The sequence below is a fragment of the Bufo bufo genome, chromosome 3 (genome assembly GCF_905171765.1).
Source record: "Bufo bufo chromosome 3, aBufBuf1.1, whole genome shotgun sequence".
Taxonomy (NCBI): Eukaryota; Metazoa; Chordata; class Amphibia; order Anura; family Bufonidae; genus Bufo; species Bufo bufo.
The window spans coordinates 319,673,870-319,692,880 of NC_053391.1; the positions used below are offsets into that span (position 1 = coordinate 319,673,870).

The following is a 19,011-nucleotide window of genomic DNA, read 5'->3' on the forward strand; positions in this document are numbered from 1 at the left end:
GAGATTATCCACCCCAGAAACTATCGGTCTCCCCTTCAGGGGATGAACCCCCTTGTGGACTTTGGGGAGGCTGTAGAATGTAGATTTACGGGGGTATGCCGGAAATAAAAAGGCATATTCAACGTCTGTAATGATGTGAGAGGTCTTAGCCTCATCTAGGATGATCTTCAATTCCCGCCTATAACCCTCAGTGGGGTCTCTATCCAGGATTTCATACGTATCTGTATCCGCTAGGATGTTCCTACACATATTCCTATATTGCCCCGAGTCCATGACCACAATATTACCCCCCTTGTCGGCAGGTTTGATGACAATGTGGGGGTCATCCGCTAGTGTAGAGATAGCAGTGGTCACAGACCCGGCGCAATTGGAATAATGTGTAGTCACTCTTAAATCCTCCAAGTCCCTGGTTACCATGTTTAGAAAGACGTCGATACAGGATAATTCATTCGCAGTAGGTGGCATCTTGGTACTTTTTAATTTTAAGTTGGAAAATGGACCAGCGCCAGAAGCCAGTCCCTCTTCAGTGCTCAAGGAACACAAAAATTGTACGTCACCCAATAGGTCAGTGGGGATCCCTAGTTCAAGGCACTGACGCCGATCCATATACTTGTAGTGCTTATGCCACCTTAACTTACGAATGAACAAATTGATATCTTTGACGGATGAAAACCTGTCGAACTTGGGGGTAGGTACAAAAGATAGACCTAGTTCTAAGGTCTTAATCTCATCCACGCTCAAGACGCGTGAGGAGAGATTAATCACTTGTGGGCCTAGAACTAGGTTGGAGGTTTCTGTGTGCGACTGCGCAGCGGGTAGTCCTGGGTTTGAATGAACTGGCCTAAAAAACGGTTGTCCTGTCCCCTATAGGCACCCCGACCTTTACCCTTTCTATAGTTGCCCCTATTATTATGTTTGATCACCTTTGGAGCCGTATCTTTATCCGAGTCGGACAGGTCAGTTTCAGTAGAAGATCTCTCTGAGTTGCTTGGTACTACCTCTCTTCTTGTGTTGCTGAGAGATGAGTAGATCCGGTTTTCTTTGAAATCAGAGAGATCTCTAATGAACTGCCGGTGTTTTCTCTCTTTGAGATGATATTGATACTTTTCCAATGTGAGTTGGAGCTGTTTCTCCTTGTTCTGAAACTCTATTTCCTGCGAAAAAGTCTGCACTACCTCTGTGTATTCTGTCAGTTTCTGACTCAGAGCGGCTAAGGTATTTTTCTCCTCCTCCAACAGTAACTTCATAAGCCTAAGAGAGCTGTTGGTGGCTTCGTGCTCCCACTTGGTAAGGAAGCCTGGATGTCGTGCACGTGCTGCTGGGAGGAGAGAAATACGTAGCCCCCTGGGGACAATACTGTTTTTAATGTAGTTGTCCAGACTTTGCACCTCCCATCAAGACGTAATCTGTTCCTTGTAGACCTGAGTAAGGTCTGCAAAGGCGGTTTGAAAAGAAGGTAGATATTTTTTCTGATGAAATTGTTTATCAGAGAATATCTCTTTTGCTTCATGAAGCCAGTTCTCTGCATCAAATCCTGTCGCCAGGAATCCTGCCATATCAGTACGAAAGTACCAGAAACTGATAGAAGCTATTAGATGTATAAGCCTCACTGATATTTCAAGATACAATGTAAGAAAAAGGGCCCACTACCCTAGGTGTGGGGAAATATCCTTATTAAAATTTAACTTTTATAAAGTATGCAATAAAATTTATACACCCAGGGATGCAACAATGTAACACATAAACAAACATATAAAGGGGTCCTAGTGAGGGTACCCCACTGCTGGTAAAGCAAGGAAGGAATTGGACCTGCTGCGCCTGTCCAGACGCAAGCAGTCTTACCCGACCAACACGATGGCTAGGATCAGCTGAGGCTTTGGGTGGTCTCCTGGGCCAGATGGAGTCTGTGCAGTCAGAGGGAGTATTGGTTCTGTGCCCTATGTCACCCTATATACTTGGTAGGAAGGGGACTGCTCCCATACTGCCTGTCTACACAGAGCACTCGCCCTGAAAAGGGCGACCCCGTCTGGATACCTGTCCCTAGTAATGGACCTGATCCCTAGCACTGTTGAAAAAAAGATGTGGAATCTTCAGACCTCCCGACGTGGCACGTTTCTGTCGTGTCGACTCCTCAGGGGAAGTTGGTACAAAAAGAAGGAAAAAACCGCATATAGCATTAATGACCGCAGGTACACAGTCAAGTGGACCATATAGTCAGAAATGCAAAGCAAGGCTCTATCAGGCAGATAGAGAACCACTGGACAGACACCCCTGGTGTTGAAGTGCTGTGTTATAGCATAAACAGCCGTGGGTCCAGAGAATGATCCCCGCGGCTAGAGATGCCAGAGGTAACTCTATCAGCTAAAATTGAGAGCCGATGGGCAGGCACTCCTAATGTTGAAGTGCCGTACAGCAGAGTAATGGATGTTGCTCTGCACGTTGGTGTGTGGGGATATGGTGATCCTCACTAAAGGTAAAGTCCCACTAGTTCTGGGGTTCCTACGTTTACCTGCCACACCGATACATACCTTAGTGGGGTTTAAATAAAGCCCACACGCGCCTCTCCTGTATGGACCGCCCTCTGATCGTCCGCGTCGGCGTCTGACGTCACGCGCACGCGCCGCACATGTCCTGCGCATGCGTCGCGCCGAATAGACGCCAGACCCCGGCGCCCGACACCACATGATAGCGGCAGCCAATCGTAGTCATGAGAAGGCCGTGGGAGGATGCGGTTGCAGGATGTGCTGGGAGACCAGCCTCAGATCACTTACAGAAGGGGGCCTAACTTACGTGACAAACTGGTCCACAGCCATTTTGCACCTAGTCGCACGAAGTCCACTTGGCTACGGTCAAACATTGTGGGTTGCCACAAATGTGGGAATTGTATTGCGTGTAAACGCATACAGACCACAAAATCCTTTGTAAGTCACGTGACAGGCCATACATACACCATCCCACACTTTATCAACTGTAAATCTCGAGGGGTTATATACCGTATTCAGTGCGAGTGTGGGATGGAGTATGTAGGGAAAACAATACGCGAGTTTAGGAAACGGATAGGAGAACATCTGGGGGACATCTCACATAAACGGGATACCCCACTATCCAAACATGTACACACTGTACATAATGGTAGGGCATCCTTGGCGTTTCTGGGCATTGACCTAGTGAAGCCCCCATTAGAGGGGGTGACTGGGACAAACTTCTTCTCCAGCGTGAATCCCGTTGGATATTCTGCTTGAAAACCACCGCACCACTAGGCCTCAATGAAAGGCTGGATTATGGGTGCTTCATATGATTGACATTGTCAATGGGAACCGAGACTACTTCTCTGGGTTTCAGCTATATGTTCAATTTTTTTCGTCAGCTCTCTGCTTCACTTTCTAGTTCTACTTGGATCCTGCAGGAAATGTCAGTTTTCACCTTGCTGTGATTTTGTGTTACAGCGTTGCTATGGACGCTTCTACTAGGAGGCATTCCATAGGGTTGCCGCTTTGTTGTTACCATCTCTAAGGCAACCACATCCTCCCACGGCCTTCTCATGACTACGATTGGCTGCCGCTATCATGTGGTGTTTGGCGCCGGGGTCTGGCGTCTATTCGGCGCGACGCATGCGCAGGACATGTGCGGCGCGTGCGCGTGACGTCAGACGCGGACGATCACAGGGCGGTCCATACAGGAGAGGCGCGTGTGGGCTTTATTTAAACCCCACTAAGGTATGTATCGGTGTGGCAGGTAAACGTAGGAACCCCAGAACTAGTGGGACTTTACCTTTAGTGAGGATCACCATATCCCCACACACCAACGTGCAGAGCAACATCCATTACTCTGCTGCACGGCACTTCAACATTAGGAGTGCCTGCCCATCGGCTCTCAATTTTAGCTGATAGAGTTACCTCTGGCATCTCTAGCCGCGGGGATCATTCTCTGGACCCACGGCTGTTTATGCTATAACACAGCACTTCAACACCAGGGGTGTCTGTCCAGTGGTTCTCTATCTGCCTGATAGAGCCTTGCTTTGCATTTCTGACTATATGGTCCACTTGACTGTGTACCTGCGGTCATTAATGCTATATGCGGTTTTTTCCTTCTTTTTGTACCAACTTCCCCTGAGGAGTCGACACGACAGAAACGTGCCACGTCGGGAGGTCTGAAGATTCCACATCTTTTTTTTTCAACAGTGCTAGTGATCAGGTCCATTACTAGGGACAGGTATCCAGACCGGGTCGCCCTTTTCAGGGCGAGTGCTCTGTGTAGACAGGCAGTATGGGAGCAGTCCCCTTCCTACCAAGTATATAGGGTGACATAGGGCACAGAACCAATACTCCCTCTGACTGCACAGACTCCATCTGGCCCAGGAGACCACCCAAAGCCTCAGCTGATCCTAGCCATCGTGTTGGTCGGGTAAGACTGCTTGCGTCTGGACAGGCGCAGCAGGTCCAATTCCTTCCTTGCTTTACCAGCAGTGGGGTACCCTCACTAGGACCCCTTTATATGTTTGTTTATGTGTTACATTGTTGCATCCCTGGGTGTATAAATTTTATTGAATACTTTATAAAAGTTAAATTTTAATAAGGATATTTCCCCACACCTAGGGTAGTGGGCCCTTTTTCTTAAATAATAGAGGGCCCAGCACTAAACCTTGGGGTACACCACTTATAACCCAGGACCATTCTGAATAGGACTCATTGACCACAACTCTCTGGACACGGTCCTTCAGCCAGCTTTCAATCCAATTACAAACTATACTTTCTAAGCCTACTTTACCTATTAAACGTCTATGAGGGACAGTATCAAAAGCCTTTGCAAAATCCAGAAGCACTACATCCACAGCGGCCCCTCTGTCCAGGCTTCTACTCACCTCTTCATAAAAACAAATCAGGTTAGTCTGACAACTTCAGTCCTTGGTAAACTCATGTTGGTTATCACTTATTATTTACAGTCACATACTCCTGTATATAGTCCCTTAAGAGTCCTTCAAACATTTTTCCCACAACAGAAGTTAAACTAACTGGTCTATAATTACCTGTGAAGGACCTAGATCCTTTTTTGAATATGGGCACCACATTTGCCTTGCGCCAATTACTTGGCACTGTACCAGTACCTAGAGAATCTTTAAAAATTAAAAACAGGGGCACAGCAATGACTGAACTGAGCTCTTCAAGCACTCTTGGGTCTAATCCATCTGGACCCGGAGCCTTGTTTACCTTATTTAACTTATCTTGGACCATATCTACAGTTAGCCAATTGAGTATATTACTGGATGTACTAACAGCCCCTGCACCACAGATATCAGCTCCTTTCTCTTCTTTTGTATATACAGAGCTAAAAAAAATATTTAGTAACTCTGCCCTTTCCTTATCTTCAGTGACTAACCCCCCTTTACCATTATTTAGGGGAACTACCTGCTCAGGCCTTGGTTTTTTCGCATTTATATATGTAAAGAATTTTGGGGGATTTGTTTTGCTCTCTTTTGCCGCCTGCTGTTTGTTTTGTATTTTTGTTAATTTTATCTCCTTTTTACATATTTTATTAAGCCCTTTGTAAACTTCAAATGCTACAGCTGACCACTCAGATTTGTATTTTTAAATGCCCTTTTTTTCTTTTATTGCCCTTTTTACAGTAGCTGTACGCCATGGCTAGTTTAATTTTAGCTGTTTTTACTTGTTTCCTAAAGAAATACATTTTTTAGTGCAATTACTTAATGTGGTTTTAAAGCTCTCCCATTTATCCTCAGTATTATGTGACAGTAGCTGCTCCCAGTCTATGCCCTGAAGTGCTGCCCTCAACCCAGGGAAATTAGCCTTTTTAAAATTCAGTGTCTTTTCTCTGCCTGACAGAGTTTGCTTCTTATAGTTTTGGGGGAATATAATTATATTGTGGTCACTATTACCTAGTGTTTCTCAAACAGTAACATTTCCAAAAAGCTCTGCATCATTAGAAATTACCAGATCCAACAGAGCATTGCCCCTAGTGGGAGCTTCTACAAGCTAGCCCATAAAGTGGTCCTGCAGCAAGTTGAGGAATTTTCTCCCCTTTGCGGTTGAGGCAGAATCATGACCCCAGTCAATGTCTGGGAAGTTAAAATCTCCCATTATGACCACTGTACCAGCCTGTGCAGCCCGCTCTATTTGGTTATACAGTTGCATTTCTATCTCCTCTGTGATGTTAGGGGGTCTATAGATTACACCAAGTATAAATTTTTTAGTATTTATATCCCTTTGAACTTCAACCCATAAGGTTTCCATATCCTTACCATCCGCACCCACAATTGCCTCTTTCACACTTGTCTTTAGATCACTCCTCACATACAGGCACACACCACCACCTTTTCTATTGACCCTGTATTTTCTAAATAGTGTAAAACCCTGAATATTAACAGCCCAGTCATGCGGAGTCCAACCATGTCTCAGGCACACCAGCTACATCTATGTGTTCTTCTAGTACCATAGCCTCCAGCTCCCCCATTTTGCTAGCTAGACTTCTGGCATTTGTGAAAATACATTTTAAATTACTATTTCCTGTAAAGTGAATATCTGGGATTTTTGGGTTACCTTGGTTGATGTTTGTATGTAACAGGTTCTTGTTACCAGCAGTTCTATTTTTCATCGGTGTATAGTTCTGCCCAGTTTTCTCCCTACTCTCCTCACTAACCCTAGCCCCCACTATATGCCCACTGTCCCTTCCTATATCCCACTCTCTATCTACACTATCTACCCCCTTATTACTATGAACCCCCACCCTTCCCCCAGATCCTAGTTTAAAAGCTCCTCCAGCCATCTATCCATTTTTTACCCCAGGGCAGTTGCACCCTCCCCATTAATGTGCAGCCTATCTCTACTGTAGAGCCTGTAACCGACAGAGAAGTCGGCCCAGTTCTCCATGAACACAAACCCTTCCTTCCTGCACCAGCTTCTGAGCCCCTTATTTAACTGCCTAAGCTCCCATTGTCTCTCTGGTGATGCTCGTGGCAATGGTAGTATTTCTGAAAACACTACCTTGGAGGTCCTGGACTTGAGCTTCTCTCCTAGTTCCCTAAAATCATTTTTAAGGACCTTCCATCTCCCCCTGACTTTGTCATTGGTGCCAATGTGTACCATGACCGCCGGGTCTTTCCCAGCCCCACACAGCAATCTGTCAATCCAATCGACAATATGCCGAACCCGAGCACCCGGAAGACAACACACTGTTCGGCATTCACGGTCTCGGCGACAGATGACCCTGCCTATCCTCATAATAATAGAGTCCCCTACCACCAGCATCTGTCTAACCTTTTCTGCACTCCTTTTCTCATCCCTCCTGCAAGGGGCATCATCCTCCAGGTTGCTAGGAGAAATGCCCTGCTGCAGTGTTGCTGGTCCTGGGCTTTTATCCCTAATATCAGCCAAACAGGCATATTTACTAGGGCGTTCCAGCTCAGGACTAGCCTCCCTGGCACTTTTCCCTCTACCCCTTCTTCCTACATTAACCCAACTGCTGACCTGATAGTCCTGATCTTGCCTTTCTCCTCCCACCTCCATTTCACTGACCCCAGTCAGTGCCTACACAGTGAGGTCTAAGCCTCTCTCCAGTTTTGCAATTCCCCTAAGAATTTCAAGCTGCTTATTTAGATCCAAGATCTGGGCTTCCAAATATGCAACCTGATTGCATCTAGTGCAAATGTATTCACCCTCGAATGGCTCTTTAAGGCACGCATATATTGCACAGGACACACACTTAGTAGCATTGTCCATGGAGCACATGTTTAAATGGGGATGAACAGTAAAGAAAGAAAACAGTAAATATGAGTTAGAATTAGACCCTGTCTGCTGTAGTTGGAGGACTAGATAGAATCAAGTCAACAATACACAAGGAAAATCTATCAAACCATAGTTTCTTGCTCCTTGTCTTAAACTCTGGTTCTTTAAACTTCACTTATTCACAAGCCCACTTAGTACAGCAAGCCCAGGTAAAGCGATCTCAGGAAGAGTTCAGTGGTGCAATTAATAGCACCTGGAAGCACAAACTACTCCCCCTAACAGGTACACAGCAGAGAAAAAAAAATGGGTTTAAATGTCAGTACCAAAATGTAAGCACTTAACTCACAAGGACCTTTGCTATAAACTATATGCAGCTATTTGCAATCACTCCCACAAAATCACACTCAGCACCAGCACTCCGGTTCTTTAAACTCCACTTATTACCAAGCCCACTTAGTACAGCAAGCCCAGGTAATAAAATATAAAAATGAATTAAAATAAGTAAAAAAGGCAGTTTCCAAGTCTGTTCTTATTCTTATTATTGCTCCATAATTGTGTCCAAAAACCAGTGATGGTGATATTTCAATAAAAAATGTAAAAAATCTATAAACATTTTTTTATAAGAAAATATTTTAAAAAATGTGCTCCAATTGATCGTGACAATCTGTGATTTATATGTTTTTTTTATAGTTATTTAGTTATTTTTCTTAATTAATTATGAATAGGCCATCAAATGTCCTTTAATTTATATTATTTTTGTGATTTTCCTTAATGTGCAAAATAATTGATAGTGTGTAGTGCCGCTCGTATTCAAAGTAATAAGTTCATCCAAGGTGTTTAAAATATAACATAAAGTAATTGATTTGTTATTGCTGCTAAACAGTATATGTTATCATTTCATAAAGACAGCTTCTCATGTGCCGAGCGAGATAGCTGTAATGTACAAAGTAATTAGTATTGTTATATCTTCGATCGTTCTGCAATGTCCCTTGTTGTATTTAGAGAAATGAGTTCATTCAAAGTATTCTTTGTATTCACAATATGGTATACAATATATTGGTTTTGTTATTGCTGCTGAACAGCATACATTACAGCCTTGATGCTTTCTATAGGGACAGCTTTTCTTGTGCCGAGCGGTATGGCTGTAATGGTGCTCCCTCCAGATTTGGCGTCCCACGTGTTGGTAACTTTACTTTATCCTTGTACTAGCAGATCACTGCTGAGTCTGGGAATGTGAAAACTTCACCCCAATCGGATACTTTGTCATATTCCTTTCCGTTTGTTTATGGGGGATGGTGATCTCTTTTTTCTTATTCTAAGGGTACTTTCACACTTGCGTTGTTTGATTCCGGCAGGCAGTTCCGTTGCCTGAACTGCCTGCCTGATCAGGAAAACTGTATGCAAACGTATGTCATTTTTTCTGACTGATCAGGCATTTTTCAGGATCCTGATCAGTCTGAAAAATGCCTGATCAGGCAGAAAAATGCATTGCAATACCGGATCTGTTTTTCCGGTGTCATCAGGCAAAACAGATCAGGTATAAATTTTTTTCTCATTTTCAGAGGTCTGCGCATGCGCAGACCGGAAGGACGGATCCGGCATTCCAGTATTTTGAATGCCGGATCCGGCACTAATACATTCCTATGGAAAAAAATGCCGGATCCGGCATTCAGGCAAGTCTTCAGTTTTTTTCGCCGGAGATAAAACCGTAGCATGCTACGGTTTTCTCTTTTGCCTGATCAGTCAAAATGACTGAACTGAAGACATCCTGATGCATCCTGAACGGGTAAGGCTACTTTCACACTTGCGTTGTTCTTTTCCGGCATAGAGTTCCGTCACAGGGGCTCTATACCGGAAAAGAACTGATCAGGTATGTCCCCATGCATTCTGAATGGAGAGTAATCCGTTCAGTTTGCATCAGTATGTCTTCAGTTCAGTCGTTTTGACTGATCAGGCAAAAGATAAAACCGTAGCATGCTACGGTTTTATCTCCGGCTAAAAAAACTGAAGACTTGCCTGAACGCCGGATCAGGCATTTTTTCCCATAGGAATGTATTAGTGCCGGATCCGGCATTCAGAATACCGGAATGCCGGATCCGTCGTTCCGGTATGCGCATGCGCAGACTGAAAAAAAGGTGAAAAAATAAATGCCGGATCCGTTTTTGCCGGATGACACCGGAAAGACGGATCCGGCATTTCAATGCAGTTTTTCGACTGATCAGGCATTTTTAAGACTGATCAGGATCCTGATCAGTCTTACTAATGCCATCAGTTAGCATACATTTTGCCTGATCCGGCAGGCAGTTCCGGCGACGGAACTGCCTGCCGGATCTCTCTGCCGCAAGTGTGAAAGTAGCCTTACTCTCCATTCAGAATGCATGGGAATATGCCTGATCAGTTCTTTTCCGGTATAGAGCCCCTGTGACGGATCTCTATGCCGGAAAAGAAAAACGCTAATGTGAAAGTAGCCTTACTGGGTTATATATGCGGCTATAAATCCCAGTGTGCAATTCTTTATTATATCTTCTTAGATTGCATTTTATTTATAACCTGACGTGTTTTAGAGCCTGCACGCTCCTTCTTGAGTGGTGAATAATGCAACCTAAAAAGATGCCTTTTTATAGGTTGGAATTATCTAACAATGTTACTTTGAAAATCTGCAGCGGATTATTATTGACATTAGGTACATCGATCTACAAGTCCCTTTTAATGTACTTATAGAAGATATCTTTCTACATATAACAAACCAGAGCAAAGGTGTCATAGAACAAGTTCTTTTTCATTACACTAGTCAATAAATAGTCAATAAATATCATAAAGTGAATATTTTACTGCCTATTTGATACATCCAAACTTTCTGACAATTAGACCATGTTGATATATATATAAAAAACAAAAAAACAAAATACTGTCTCATTGTTTGCCGTCAGCAGAGCGCCTATTACATGGCGCAATTTGCCGCCGGCCAACCAGGATTTTTTAACATGTTAAAAGTTCCCGAGTACCCGATGAACGAGCGTTAAGTACCGCTGATTACCTGTTGAATGAGCAAACGTTTGGGCAATTGCAATTTTTATGCAGACTAAAAAAAATCATTGTTTGCCAGCTGCAGATTCCATCTAATCACACTCTGCTGCCGGCAAATAATGATTTTCTATGGGAATGAGTGATGGCATTAGCTATCGCTCTTCTCCATACTTTAGAGGAGATTGCTGCGGCTGTCTCCTTCACTGACGAGTAGGTTATTGTCAGGAAGGAGGAATACAGCCCTTAGTTTAAAAATTTTAGACAGCATTATCTAATCTGCCCAACTCATAAAACATACACAGTGCAAGGAGAAAAGTAAGTGGACCCTTAAATTTAACAACCTACAGTATATCCCCCCTTTAGCATCAATTACCTCTACCAAACATTTTTTGCAGCTGCAAATAAGATTTCCACAACATTGAGGAAGAATTTTGGACCCTTTCTCCCTGCAAATGTGTTTCAGTTCATCAATATTCCTGGGATACCTTACGTGCACAGCCAACTTCAGGTCATGCCACAAATCTCAGTAGGTTTGAAGGGTTTCTACCACCTCATTTGGACCCAATTAGCTGTCAGACACTAGCGATCTGCTAGTGTCTGCTCTACCTAACCATGCTATTCTAAGACCTTTGTGTGCAGCCGTTACACTAAAAAAACAACTTTTATTGCTATGCAAATGAGCCTCTAGGTGCTATGGGGGCGTCTTTTCAGCACCTAGAGGCTCCGTCTACTCACCCAGTATTCCGCCCCGCTCGTCCGTCAAGCCCGCCCATCTCTAGATTGCCAGCCTCCATCTCATCCATCGGCCTTATACTCGTGCCTGCGCCGTGTGCGTCTGTATTTGGCGCAGGCGCAGTGACTGTCTGACCGGCCGGGCGTCGTCTGTTCGGGAGCGGTCAGACAGTCACTGCGCCTGTGCCGAATACAGACGCACACGGCACAGGGGCGAGAATAAGGCCGATGGATGAGATGGAGGCTGGCAATCTAGAGATGGGCGGGCTGGAGGGACGAGCGGGGTGGAATACAGGTTGAGTAGACGGAGCCTCTAGGTGCTGAAAAGACGCCCCCATAGCACCTAGAGGCTCATTTGCATAGCAATAAAAGTTGTTTTTTTAGTGTAACGGCTGCACACAAAGGTCTTAGAATAGCATGGTTAGGTAGAGCAGACACTAGCAGATCGCTAGTGTCTGACAGCTAATTAGGTCCAAATGAGGTGGTAGAAACCCTTTAAGATCAGGATAGTGCTGAGTAGGGGATGGAAAGAAGGTAATGTGTAGCAGTTTGGACTTCCACTTTGTGAGTACTGAACATGGCGTAGGTTTATCTGACACTGCTATCAGGAATAAAAAATGTACAAAAAAATATTTATCCATAGTTTGACAGGATTTACAAGTTGCACCCAAATTGTGGCTTCAGTGCACAAATATAGTGTTTTGCTGGGTAATAAATATTATACTTCTAATTTTAGTTTATGGGTTTACATGGACCAATAATCAGCTTAACAAACGTTCATACACTGGACTGTACAGACATGTCCAGCAATCATCCGAAAAAAGAGCAAGTACTTGTTCTACGCAGGTATAAAAATCAGTTTGTTGGCAAGACATCCCCTTGTGTAATTAGTGAATGGGCTGCTGCAAATATTGCAAACAGTATGGGGAATGAACAATCACATCAAAAGACACATGCCCCTATACAGTTTGCATATTTAAGATGATTGCCACATATAAATACGTTAAATAAGCTGAGATTGACTTGCTATATATTCATTCAGTGCTCGTTACTGGCAGATTATTTGTCCATGCAAAGGGACATTCAGGCCAACTGCATATGTTGCGGAATACGCATGGTTTATCCACGTGGATTCCCATGAGGAAAAACCGCAGCATAGTACAGTATCAGCAAAGTGTATGAGATTACACAAATCTCATGTACACTTTGCAAATTGTTTCCGTGCAAAAATTGACCTGCCATGCAAATTTCAAAATCTGCAACATGTCAGTTATGTTTGTGAATATGGTGCACATAAAGAAATGCACATAAAGCTGCACGGAAATTCATTTGGATCTTGTGTGCATTCACCCGTATCGTGTGCAGGTGGCCTAAGGAAGCCATTGCGATTTCCCCTACAGGTTTTTATAGAAATGCAGGTCTAGGAGCAGCAGGGCGGGCGAGATGAGATGGAGAGAATAGCTTGGGGAGGGATAGAGTGTCCTGAAGACAATAGATAATTTAAAGGGTAACTGTCATATTTTTTTTATTTGCTAGTTTATTAGAGCTAGGCATGTATACCTGATTTAGTCTGTCAATGATTGTCAAAAGATATGTAATTACCTTATAATAACAGCTTTCATTAATGTCTCCTGTCCCTTTCAACTGCTCCCTTAAAAGACCGTTGCTATGGCTTGTCTGTCTTCCCTTTAGTATAAACAGAAGATAGAGGGGTGGTCTTCCACATTGCATGCCTGCATTAGGCTTCAGAGTGAGGAGGTGTGTCTCTCAGTAATCCAATCTGATTGGCTGGCAGGGAGCTGCTGGCTACAGCAAGTGTGTATGGGAAGTGAGGGAAAGCAGTTTTGGCCTCAGAGAACTGGCAGAAAAGCCATCTTGAGAAGGTCCTTATATTGTAAATGTTTAAACAGCTGTAATTAAGGGAAAAACTCAAGGAAAACAGTGGTATGTGAAGAAACTAAAGATTGCTTTATGCATAATGCTGCTGCAGCAATAACATATGCTAAAAAATATTGTTTTTTTTATGAAAACATGACAGTTACCCTTTAACCCTTTAAGTCAGGGCAAGTAAGAGACAGCTGATCGGCTAGAGGTAGTATATGTGTGTGTGTGTGTGTGTGGGGGGGGGGGGGTTGTAGGTTATAATAGATGAGGACTGGGGAGGTCTTAGACAGTTGTTATTTGTTCTGATATTCAGGAGCAGCCATATGAAGCTGGAATGGTGGTGCTTCAACCAGCTAAGTAGTGCCAGGTGATAACTGGCAGACCCACGGTAGGGGTTAGGTATTGCTGAACAGTGTGCCCCTGTCTGTGAGGAGGGACACGGCTGGGCAGTATGTCCCTCATGAGGATGAAGTAGCCACAAGTGGCCAGTAGCTGACCCAGAAACACGGTTTCAGATGAGGTAGCCTGGCTCGTAACAAACTGGAGAAACCAGTTTCAAACATGCGGTCCGGCTGGCAATGGAGTTGGTTGAGGTGCCGTGATTTGGGCTGGGCTCCACTAAGTGGTGACAATGAGGGTATGTGACAAATAATCGAAATGGCCACAGTTTACTGCAAAACCTTGTGTCATATTGTTTTTCTCTCTGGTATGGGGTGTAAAGCTGTAGTACAGTCGTGGCCAAAAGTTTTGAGAATGACGAAAATATTAGTTTTCACAAAGTTTGCTGCTAAACTGCTTTTAGATCTTTGTTTCAGTTGTTTCTGTGATGTAGTGAAATATAATTACACGTACTTCATATGTTTCAAAGGCTTTTATCGACAATTACATGACATTTATGCAAAGAGTCAGTATTTGCAGTGTTGGCCCTTCTTTTTCAGGACCTCTGCAATTCGACTGGGCATGCTCTCAATCAACTTCTGGGCCAATTCCTGACTGATAGCAACCCATTCTTTCATAATCACTTCTTGGAGTTTGTCAGAATTAGTGGGTTTTTGTTTGTCCACCCGCCTCTTGAGAATTGACCACAAGTTCTCAATGGGATTAAGATCTGGGGAGTTTCCAGGCCATGGACCCAAAATGTCAACGTTTTGGTCCCCGAGCCACTTAGTTATCACTTTTGCCTTATGGCACGGTGCTTCATCGTGCTGGAAAATGCACTGTTCTTCACCAAACTGTTGTTGGATTGTTGGATGAAGTTGCTGTTGGAGGGTGTTTTGGTACCATTCTTTATTCATGGCTGTGTTTTTGGGCAAAATTGTGAGTGAGCCCACTCCCTTGGATGAGAAGCAACCCCACACATGAATGGTCTCAGGATGCTTTACTGTTGGCATGACACAGGACTGATGGTAGCGCTCACCTTTTCTTCTCCGGACAAGCCTTTTTCCAGATGCCCCAAACAATCGGAAAGAGGCTTCATCGGAGAATATGACTTTGCCCCAGTCCTCAGCAGTTCATTCACCATAGTTTCTGCAGGAGATCAATCTGTCCCTGATGTTTTTTTGGGAGAAAAGTGGCTTCTTTGCTGCCCTTCTTGACACCAGGCCATCTTCCAAAAGTCTTCGCCTCACTGTGCGTGCAGATGCGCTCACACCTGCCTGCTGCCATTCCTGAGCAAGCTCTGCACTGATGGCACTCCGATCCCGCAGCTGAATCCTCTTTAGGAGACGATCCTGGCGCTTGCTGGACTTTCTTGGACGCCCTGAAGCCTTCTTAACAAGAATTGAACCTCTTTCCTTGAAGTTCTTGATGATCCTATAAATTGTTGATTGAGGTGCAATCTTAGTAGCCACAATATCCTTGCCTGTGAAGCCATTTTTATGCAATGCAATGATGGCTGCACGCGTTTCTTTGCAGGTCACCATGGTTAACAATGGAAGAACAATGATTTCAAGCATCACCCTCCTTTTAACATGTCAAGTCTGCCATTTTAACCCAATCAGCCTGACATAATGATCTCCAGCCTTGTGCTCGTCAATATTCTCACCTGAGTTAACAAGACGATTACTGAAATGATCTCAGCAGGTCCTTTAATGACAGAAATGAAATGCAGTGGAAAGGTTTTTTTGGGATTAAGTTAATTTTCATGGCAAAGAAGGACTATGCAATTCATCTGATCACTCTTCATAACATTCTGGAGTATATGCAAATTGCTATTATAAAAACTTAAGCAGCAACTTTTCCAATTTCCAATATTTTTGTCATTCTCAAAACTTTTGGCCACGACTGTATGTAGGGTGAGGGGGTTAGCATGTGCTTTCCTTAACCACCTCCGGACCGCCTAACGCAGATTCGCGTTCCGGAGGCGGCAGCCCTGCTCAGAGTCACGCATCTATGCGTCATCTCGCGAGACGCGAGATTTCCTGTGAACGCGCGCACACAGGCGCGCGCGTTCACAGGATCGGAAGGTAAGCGAGTGGATCTCCAGCCTGCCAGCGGCGATTGTTCGCTGGCAGGCTGGAGATGTGATTTTTTTAACCCCTAACAGGTATATTAGACGCTGTTTTGATAACAGCATCTAATATACCTGCTACCTGGTCCTCTGGTGGTCCCCTTTGTTTGGATCGACCACCAGAGGACACAGGCAGCTCAGTAATATGTTGCACCAAGCACCACTACACTACACCCCCCCCCTGTCACTTATTAACCCCTCATTCACCCTTGATCACCCTTGATCACCCCTGATCACCCCATATAGACTCCCTGATCACCCCCCTGTCATTTATTACCCCCCTGTCATTGATCACCCCCCTGTAAAGCTCCATTCAGATGTCCGCATGATTTTTACGGATCCACTGATAGATGGATCGGATCCGCAAAACGCATACGGACGTCTGAATGGAGCCTTACAGGGGCGTGATCAATGACTGTGGTGATCACCCCATATAGACTCCCTGATCACCCCCCTGTCATTGATTACCCCCCTGTCATTGATCACCCCCCTGTAAAGCTCCATTCAGATGTCCGCATGATTTTTATGGATCCACTGATAGATGGATCGGATCCGCAAAACGCATACGGACGTCTGAATGGAGCCTTACAGGGGCGTGATCAATGACTGTGGTGATCACCCCATATAGACTCCCTGATCACCCCCCTGTCATTGATCACCCCCCTGTCATTGATCACCCCTCTGTAAGGCTCCATTCAGACATTTTTTTGGCCCAAGTTAGCGGAAATTATTATTTTTTTCTTACAAAGTCTCATATTCCACTAACTTGTGTCAAAAAATAAAATCTCACATGAACTCACCATACCCCTCACGGAATCCAAATGCGTAAAAATTTTTAGACATTTATATTCCAGACTTCTTCTCACGCTTTAGGGCCCCTAGAATTCCAGGGCAGTATAAATACCCCACATGTGACCCCATTTCGGAAAGAAGACACCCCCAGGTATTCCGTGAGGGGCATATTGAGTCCATGAAAGATTGAAATTTTTGTCCCAAGTTAGCGGAAAGGGAGACTTTGTGAGAAAAAAATAAATAAAATCAATTTCCGCTAACTTGTGCCAAAAAAAAAAATTTCTATGAACTCGCCATGCCCCTCATTGAATACCTTGGGGTGTCTTATTTCCAAAATGGGGTCACATGTGGGGTATTTATACTTCCCTGGCATTCTAGGGGCCCTAAAGCGTGAGAAGAAGTCTGGGATCCAAATGTCTAAAAATGCCCTCATAAAAGGAATGTGGGCCCCTTTGCGCATCTAGGCTGCAAAAAAGTGTCACACATGTGGTATCGCCGTACTCAGGAGAAGTTGGGGAATGTGTTTTGGGGTGTCATTTTACATATACCCATGCTGGGTGAGAGAAATATCTTGGCAAAAGACAACTTTTCCCATTTTTTTTATACAAAGTTGGCATTTGACCAAGATATTTATCTCACCCAGCATGGGTATATGTAAAATGACACCCCAAAACACATTCCCCAACTTCTCCTGAATACGGAGCTACCACATGTGTGGCACTTTTTTGCAGCCTAGGTGGGCAAAGGGGCCCACATTCCAAAGAGCACCTTTAGGATTTCACAGGTCATTTACCTACTTACCACACATTAGGACCCCTGGAAAATGCCAGAGCAGTATAACTACCCCACAAGTGACCCCATTTTGGAAAGAAGACACCCCAAGGTATTCCGTGAGGGGCATGGCGAGTTCCTAGAATTTTTTATTTTTTGTCACAAGTTAGTGGAAAATTATGATTTTTTATTTTTTTTCTTACAAAGTCTCATATTCCACTAACTTGTGACAAAAAATAAAAACTTCCATGAACTCACTATGCCCATCAGCGAATACCTTGGGGTGTCTTCTTTCCAAAATGGGGTCACTTGTGGGGTAGTTATACTGCCCTGGCATTCTAGGGGCCCAAATGTGTGGTAAGGAGTTTGAAATCAAATTCTGTAAAAAATGACCGGTGAAATCCGAAAGGTGCTCTTTGGAATGTGGGCCCCTTTGCCCACCTAGGCTGCAAAAAAGTGTCACACATGTGGTATCGCCGTACTCAGGAGAAGTTGGGGAATGTGTTTTGGGGTGTCATTTTACATATACCCATGCTGGGTGAGAGAAATATCTTGGCAAAAGACAACTTTTCCCATTTTTTTATACAAAGTTGGAATTTGACCAAGATATTTATCTGACCCAGCATGGGTATATGTAAAATGACACCCCAAAACACATTCCCCAACTTCTCCTGAATACGGAGATACCACATGTGTGACATTTTTTTGCAGCCTAGGTGGGCAAAGGGGCCCACATTCCAAAGAGCACCTTTCGGATTTCACTGGCCATTTTTTACAGAATTTGATTTCAAACTCCTTACCACACATTTGGGCCCCTAGAATGCCAGGGCAGTATAACTACCCCACAAGTGACCCCATTTTGGAAAGAAGACACCCAAAGGTATTCACTGATGGGCATAGTGAGTTCATAGAACTTTTTATTTTTTGTCACAAGTTAGTGGAATATGAGACTTTGTAAGAAAAAAACCCCAAAAAAAACCCCCATCATTTTCCGCTAACTTGTGACAAAAAATAAAAAGTTCTATGAACTCACTATGCCCATCAGCGAATACCTTAGGGTGTCTACTTTCCGAAATGGGGTCATTTGTGGGGTGTTTGTACTGTCTGGCCATTGTAGAACCTCAGGAAACATGACAGGTGCTCAGAAAGTCAGAGCTGCTTCAAAAAGCGGAAATTCACATTTTTATACCATAGTTTGTAAACGCTATAACTTTTACCAAAACCATTTTTTTTTTTACCCAAACATTTTTTTTTATCAAAGACATGTATAACAATAAATTCAGAGCAAAATTTATATATGGATGTCGTTTTTTTTTGCAAAATTTTACAACTGAAAGTGAAAAATTTCATTTTTTTGCAAAAAAATTGTTAAATTCGATTAATAACAAAAAAAGTAAAAATGTCAGCAGCAATGAAATACCACCAAATGAAAGCTCTATTAGTGAGAAGAAAAGGAGGTAAAATTCATTTGGGTGGTAAGTTGCATGACCGAGCAATAAACGGTGAAAGTAGTGTAGGTCAGAAGTGTAAAAAGTGGCCTGGTCTTTCAGGGTGTTT

The 19,011-nt window shown here is 43.8% G+C and overlaps 1 protein-coding gene across 2 annotated transcripts in view; it reads right to left on the reverse strand.

The window, feature by feature from the left end:
* THEMIS2 (thymocyte selection associated family member 2) overlaps positions 1 to 19,011 on the reverse strand; it is a 77,579-nt gene that overhangs the window by 21,495 nt on the left and 37,073 nt on the right. The gene's annotated exons all lie outside the window — the stretch shown is intronic.